Source organism: Rosa rugosa, chromosome 1 (assembly GCF_958449725.1).
Source record: "Rosa rugosa chromosome 1, drRosRugo1.1, whole genome shotgun sequence".
Lineage (NCBI taxonomy): Eukaryota > Viridiplantae > Streptophyta > Magnoliopsida > Rosales > Rosaceae > Rosa > Rosa rugosa.
Window position 1 is genome coordinate 68,759,331 of NC_084820.1, and position 7,169 is coordinate 68,766,499.

Here is a 7,169-nt window from a genome sequence, read left to right on the forward strand (position 1 = left end):
GCTCAGTGACTTCCTGAAGTGTGTCTCCGATTTATGTGCCATTGAGATTCTCCCCATATGCAAACGTGGAACTCCAACTCACATGACCCTCCGGCCAAAATTTTCTAGGCCTCAATGCCGACTCCTTCCTACACTCAGAACACCTTACACTTTGTCTTTGTCTGCATTCATTGTGAATGTGGGTGATTCAAAGTGTCTTTCAGACCTCTCAAGTGGCAATGGTGGTGATTCAAAGGGTCTTCAGATCCTTTTAACTGGCAGCGGCAGTGATACAAAGTGTATCCAGGACCTTCCAGCTGACAATGTTGTTGATTCAAAGTGCCTTCAGGACCTTTCACTTGACTCTGGTAGTGATTCAAAGTGTATTGAAGACGAAATATGGGGCTCAAGTGTCACTAGCCATGGGGAAGAGAAACCCTCCTCTAGGTATCCTGAAATGAACTCTACACAGGATAAAGCACACTGTTTGCACCCAAGGTTCCTTCAATTCTTGAAGCTAGATCCTCTACTCCATGGTCAGAATGATATTGATGTGCTTGCTGGAGAGACTGACAATGCAAAGGGACAGTGCAATGCAGGGGATGAGAATACAAGCGAATCATATTTCATTCATGACTCTGATTCTCGCAAGGTACTGGAAGTACACTAAATACAAATTTTCTTGTTGATATATATGATGCTTATACATCATAGTTGATTATAATTAATTAGTTCAGTCCAAGGCATCTTAGAAGAGTTCTGTTGCAGCGATGTCCAAAGACTAGCTCTGCTAGGGTTTGAGAAACTACCTCTTGCGGCGGCTTCTCGTATCTCCCCATTGCTTGTCAATGGTGGCCATGGTGGCCTTTAGGCTGCTTATTCTCCTTCTTTTTGCTTTGGGTAGCGATGATGTTGTGATGGTGTTGGGTTTTGGTGATAATTCTGTTGCGGATGTGGGTATTGCAACTGGGGTTGGCGGCGTTGATTGCGTGGTATGCTCGGTGATAACCCGAGGTGGATTTGGTCAAGATGGGGTCTCGGTTGCTCGGATTGCAGAGTGGATGAAGGAGTCAGGAGATCTGAGCGCTCCATGTGCATGGTTCTTGATCGCGTTCATAGGCGATGGGACTAGTTTGGGTGTGCCCGACTCTTGGGAGGATTTGACGGCGGCGGGCATGACGGTAGGGAAGGTTTCGGATATGTACTCTCATGTGGAGGGTGCTGGTAGCTTGAACGCTGGCAGCAGCTTGTGCGGCAGCAGTAGTGGCCGATACGACGACGGGGGTGGCTGTTCACACTATGCCAAAAAAGCAATCAGATGACAGAGGAGATCTGTCGTCTGATAAAAAAATTTCTGTTGTCTAGTACGGTGCCGTCTCTTGGGGCATCAGACGACAGATTTCCTCTGTCGTCTTATTTATCAGACGACAGAAGGTTTTCAAGTCATCTGTTGTCTGTTAGAGAATTCAGACAACAGTTATCTGTTATTTATAATGACTTACAACAGCAGTTTTCTGTTGTTTGTTTCGTATTCTAATAACAATTAACTGTTATTTAAACTACCAACACAAAACAATTATTTGTTGTTGTACATTCATTTAAGATACAATTATATGTTGTTGTTTTTGTCTTGTGTCAACGAAAATTTATATATTTTTGTCGTTGTTTTTATTGTAAGGCCACAGTTTTCTGTTGTTTGAGTGGGAAAATAACTAACAGTTAACTGTTAGTTAAACTACTAACACAAAACAATTATTTGTTGTTGTACATTCATTTAAAATACAATTATATGTCGTTGTTTTTATTTTGAGTCAACAGAAGTTTATATATTTTTGTCTTTGTTTTGATTGTGAGACCACAATTTTCTGTTGTTTGAGTGGGAATATAACAATAGATTTTTCCTAAATTCTGTTGTTCTTAAGTAGCTCCAACAACATATTTTGACTTTGATTTAGTGGTTGCATGGTATTTCAAATGTCACATTTATATTCCTATTAGGCAAAATGCCCGCGCGGTGCTGCGGGTATACTATTGATATGGTTGAATTTACATCGAAATTACGTTATAGATACATTAGATATAGTAAAACTACATTATACATTGTTCTACTTGTCTCAAAAATCTGGTGCCTTTGCCATACGAATCTGGATTAGCAGCGACATCATAAAAGGAATGGATGCTGCCACTATCTTGGTTTCCAGCCCAAAACTGGTTTTGGAAGTTGTCCTTTGCTCCAGCAGACATATCCTAGCATGAAATTGAAAAACCATTACCAAAAAATAAAAAATTCAAAGGCACTCAATGAAACACTTTTCTTCTCTCAAGCAAATGCATTTCTTTTGGTTACTTTGTCTAAGCCGGTAGAATGAATCTTCTGGAAAAGCTTTTCACTTTTGGTAGCAAAAGTAGCGAGGGAAATTGTACATTTGATTAAAAAAATGTTGCTCTTTGGTTTATGAAGGACGTAATAAAAAACCAAACTATATTACTTGCAGTAAGACACAATAATCAAGAAAACATTTTGACAACTGCAATGGGAATATGGAATAAGGTTAACATATATAACATACCTTTCTTCAAACAGTCCAGCATATCAAGCTTGAACTGCATTATATGAAAGAATGAAAGATCAAAGACCATGTTTAGATCTCAAGTTCTCAACTTGAATCCATCTGTTACCAAAATATAGGGATTTCATGTTCATGTTTACCAACCTACGATCAATAACTATATTAAGACTAAAATCAGATTGTGGAAGAATATATATAGAAGAGGCAAAAAAAAATATATTTACCTGGCCGGTAATTTTACTTTCTGGAGATCAAACCGGTCAATATCAAGTTCGAGACCCTGTAAACATGCAATTGTACATAAGACTATAAAAAAGTTTTCGTATTTTGTAATTTTCACTTCTCAGCACCCAAGTAGCATACAATATAGCTTCATATATACCTGATAAATTTTAAGCCCCTGAAAACTTCACCAGCAAGCCAATAGACACCAAGCTTATATGCTCAAACCTGAATTGCAAAGCCCCATGATAAACTGAGTTCGTCACTCCTGAGACATGTCAAAACATACATGTAAGCAAGAATGCTTCTTAAATGAATACATATAACTAATTCAAGCAATATATACTTAACTGTTAACGATAAAGAAGAAAACAAAACCCTCAACTGCAAAAGAAAGTCCGATTAGGACAGCTAGAAAACTGCATACAAATAACTAATTCAAGGAAATCAGTTTAAAGTATGTTGGTATTGACTCTACTAAACCAAAATCTTACCAATCTAAGCAAGAGCTTCCCGTCTCTCTCTTCTCCTTCTTTTCGTTCTTGCCTGTTCTCCTCTCTCTCTCTCTCTTTTGTTTCGTCTCGTCCCTCTGTGTTGGGCGAACAACAAAATCCCTAAAGAAAATACGTTTTATTAGGTCTAATAAAATAGAAAGCCAATCTTTATCAAGCTTTTCAATTAACAAAATTACCAAATCTTTTGTTAAATCATTCTCATAATTAAAAATCAGCAGTATAAGGAACGAATAAGAAAAGGCTGACTAATGCTAATTTCTCTTGCAATATTTATACCCTCTCTTGCAATATTTACTGCAATCCTTATTGAAAAGCTTTACTTAAAATTTGACTGCACAATTTAGTTCTAACATTGAAAAACCAAATAATAATAATAATAATAATAAATCATACCTCACAAAAAATTTTTACTCTTACTTAACCATAAAAAATTAGTGATCGATGCGCCCTCAAAAATTAGCTCCACTTGACATACCAAATGCATGAAGAAATCAGAGGGTAAGAACGAATTCAATTTTTGTCATCAGTCACCATTATGTGAGAAACAGACTTCTTTTCATTAATCGCCATTATCTAATTTGTTAATAGTCAGATATTACATTAATAAATCTGTAGAAACACCTCCTTCAAAATAACTAACCACAACACAAAAGCAAATGAAGTTTCGAAAAAAAAAAAAACAAAATAGTACTGTCTGCTCACAGTCAAAACAGAAGAATACCACTCCAATAATATCTGAACTGAAAAGCCAAGGAAAGCTTGAAAATATGACCTTCACCCATTTTTAGTCATGTCTAATCAGTTTTCATTGTTAGCATCACAATTCAATCACACAGTTTTCATCGTTAAGGTGCTTTCAACATTAAGCTTCCATTTGCATAATAATATAAGCAGAAGGAAGTCTGTACTTGTGAAGGTTTCTCAAAAAATAAGAAGCCAAACACAGATGAGAGAAAGCTGAAAAAGACCTGTTTACCGCCAAACGATCAACTACCAGCAAAACCGAGCCATTGTTGCTAGCACGTTGAAAGCAGATAAAGTACCCCTTCCAGTTCTGAAAACTACCACAAAACAAATAGAAATGACGATAAGAATCGGGCAAGATAATGACCAACATCCACAATCACAAAAGGAAGACGTGTTTATTAATGAGTCAAAACTAAATAAAAAACATAAATGCAAGTTATAAACAATAGAAACCATAACTAAAAAAAACCCTTTAATATAACAATAAAAATATGCAATAAATTTCAAATGCACTTAATTTATCCAAAGCTGAACAATATAAGAAAACCCTCAAACCTACACAAAACTCTGATGATAATTATCTGTCTATGAATCATGTTCCTGATGAAGTCACAAAAAGGGAATTAAATTGGACTTATTTAAACTGACCAAACTCAACAAAATCCAAAATATATAACACATCAAACGTATACTCCAATTTCAATTCGACACAAATTTTGAATCTCCACAGAAATGCTAGATTTATATGATACCGATTTCAATTCATTCCAAACATACACTGACAGTCAAAGATGCTAGATTTATATGATACCGAAATTGAAATTTTACCTTCGCGGTATCGATGAAGACAAAGCTGACAGGCTGTCAAAGAGTCACGATCAGAGTTGCAGACTCAACGTATCTCTTTCCCTTAACAGAAAACCAGCAAAATCAGTAGAGAGAATTCAATTTCAAACAGAAGACCATTACTCTAACACTGTAGACCAGTTCCAGATCTACCTGTTTCTGTGCAGCAAAAAAACGAAGACGCGAACTCCGCCACAAATAATACCCCTAAAACATCAAAACCCATATCCATTCAAAACCAACCACAACAAAAAAAACCCATCTCATTACAGAATGAGTAAAGCAAGAAGAAAAAAAGCAATACCTTTGTTGGTGAATAGAATGAGAACTTGCGTTTCGGAAGCTAATCACGAATCAAAATATTGATGTCTACCTTTTGCAGAAAAAAAAACTGAAAGTGACCCATCCTCCTTTTTTCTATTTGATTGCTTGGACTTTGATGGAGACTGCAAATCATAGAAGAAGAATTTCAACGAAATCAGTTTGGGTATATGACTAATAGATGAATAATAACGATGATGTTGACATCGATTTGAAAGAACTAAAGTCTCACCAAGTTCTCACTGTTCTTGTTCTTGATCTTGATCACCGACTCTGAGGTCAGTTGAACCTTGATTCGGATGGAGGCTTCCCAAAGAGGACAGATCGGCTTTGCAATGGGTTGTCTTGTATCCCTCTTTTCTTTCTTCTCTCTTCTTTCGGTTTTTTACTTTTTTTTGCCCAGATCTTCACCTTTCCTCTATTCTATCTCTATTTTCTTTCTTCTCTCTTCTTTGGGTTTTTTCCAATTCCTGCCCCGATCGTTATGCCTATCCAACACTGAGAAAACCACAAATCCGATTCTCAGAAATACCTTGTCGCCGAGATGTCCTCTTTTCCTCTATTCTGTTCGTCTTTCTTTTCTCTTCTATCTCTCTCTTTTGTTGCTTCTCTCTTCTTTCGGTAATGCAACTCACTGTCTCACTCACAACCTATAAACCTGCACTGAAATAAGCAAGGAAAACAACTTTTCTCAGCACTAACAAAAGCAAGGAAAACGACTTTTCTAGCAACTTGATATTCTTCTCCAACAGTGGAGGATAAAAATGGCTTTTCCAACTCTTAGCAACAGTGTAACAGTAACATTCATCCTTTATATATAGAATAATTCTATCACTCAATGTCAAATTTCAATATCTTTCAACTAAAGAGCCATATTAGAAGAAAGCCCAAACCCTCAAGAACAAGTGCCAGGATAAATTAGAACAAGGTTCAGTGAGCAATTGCTAACTCTTACTAGTCAGAATATAACATAGTGAAACTTAGAGATGAAAAACAAATGGGAATGAAACCCTCCACACCAAACTTAGAGATGAAAAACAAATGGGAATGAAAAACAAAAACTGAGCCTAATTCAATATATGCAATTGACCATTTCTATGAAAAACAAAAACAAAATCAGCCATTTGACCATTTCTATATATGCAATTCAGTTTACCAAAACTTAGCCTAATTCAAAACTTAAATGAATTACCAAAAACTCAAAAAGTCCATAATAGAGCATAATTAAAAACTGAGCAGAGGCAGTAATCAATCACTAATCATGCAAAATAGATGAATCAATTGATACAATTCCCATTCACAGAGGCCAAAACAGATGCAATTCAATTAATCAACTAATTCAATTCCCATCCAAAATAGATACAGAGGACAAATATCATCATCTCAAAACAATGCAGTAAGCAAAGTCCAAAACAGCTCCAACAATCATGAATCAGAACACCACAGTCCAAAATCCAAAGCTTGACTATGAGATACACAACTACACCGAGCTTGCAGAAGGCCAGAATCACTTCAATTATGACTCAAATCAGTGAAATCACTCAATGCCCAGCCACTTAACAAGACTCACCGAGCTTGCAGAAACACCGAATCCAAAACCCAGAAATCGAGCTTGAAGAATCACCACTTGAACCCAGAAATCGAGCTTGAAGAATGAAGAATCACCAAGCTTCGAGGTTGAAGAATCACCGAGCTTGAAGCCTTGAAGCCTTGAACCCAGAAACCCAACCCAAAATCAAACCCAGAAATCCAGCCCAAAATCAAACCTAGAAAGCCCTGAAAAGTGTGAACCCAGAAATTGTGAGATTGTGAGACTAAAACCCAGAAAGACTGAGAATCGAGTTTACCTCCGAGCTGGAGAGCTAAAGAGCTGGCCGGAGAGAGACTGAGAATCGAGTCAATCGACTGATCTAGAGAGAGCCTGTCGAATAGTGAGAGAGCGACTGGCCGACGGAGAGTGTAGAAAAGA

The 7,169-nt window shown here is 37.0% G+C and overlaps 1 long non-coding RNA gene across 11 annotated transcripts; it reads right to left on the reverse strand.

Moving 5' to 3' along the window:
- Positions 1-1,973: 1,973 nt before the first annotated feature.
- LOC133726423 (uncharacterized) lies at positions 1,974-6,785 on the reverse strand. Of its 11 annotated transcripts, none has more exons than XR_009854796.1 (12): positions 6,771-6,785; positions 5,433-5,863; positions 5,184-5,325; positions 5,033-5,086; positions 4,862-4,942; positions 4,255-4,347; positions 3,266-3,385; positions 3,123-3,155; positions 2,932-3,039; positions 2,774-2,829; positions 2,550-2,583; positions 1,974-2,226 (listed from the first exon to the last, which is right to left on the reverse strand). It is a non-coding gene; the product is annotated as an uncharacterized LOC133726423 (long non-coding RNA). The 11 variants fall into 11 exon arrangements; XR_009854795.1 differs by lacking the exon at positions 6,771-6,785 and adding an exon at positions 6,156-6,172; XR_009854800.1 differs by lacking the exon at positions 6,771-6,785 and having other exon boundaries at positions 2,550-2,693; positions 2,774-2,855; positions 5,433-6,076.
- Between the last annotated feature and the right edge of the window lie 384 nt (positions 6,786-7,169).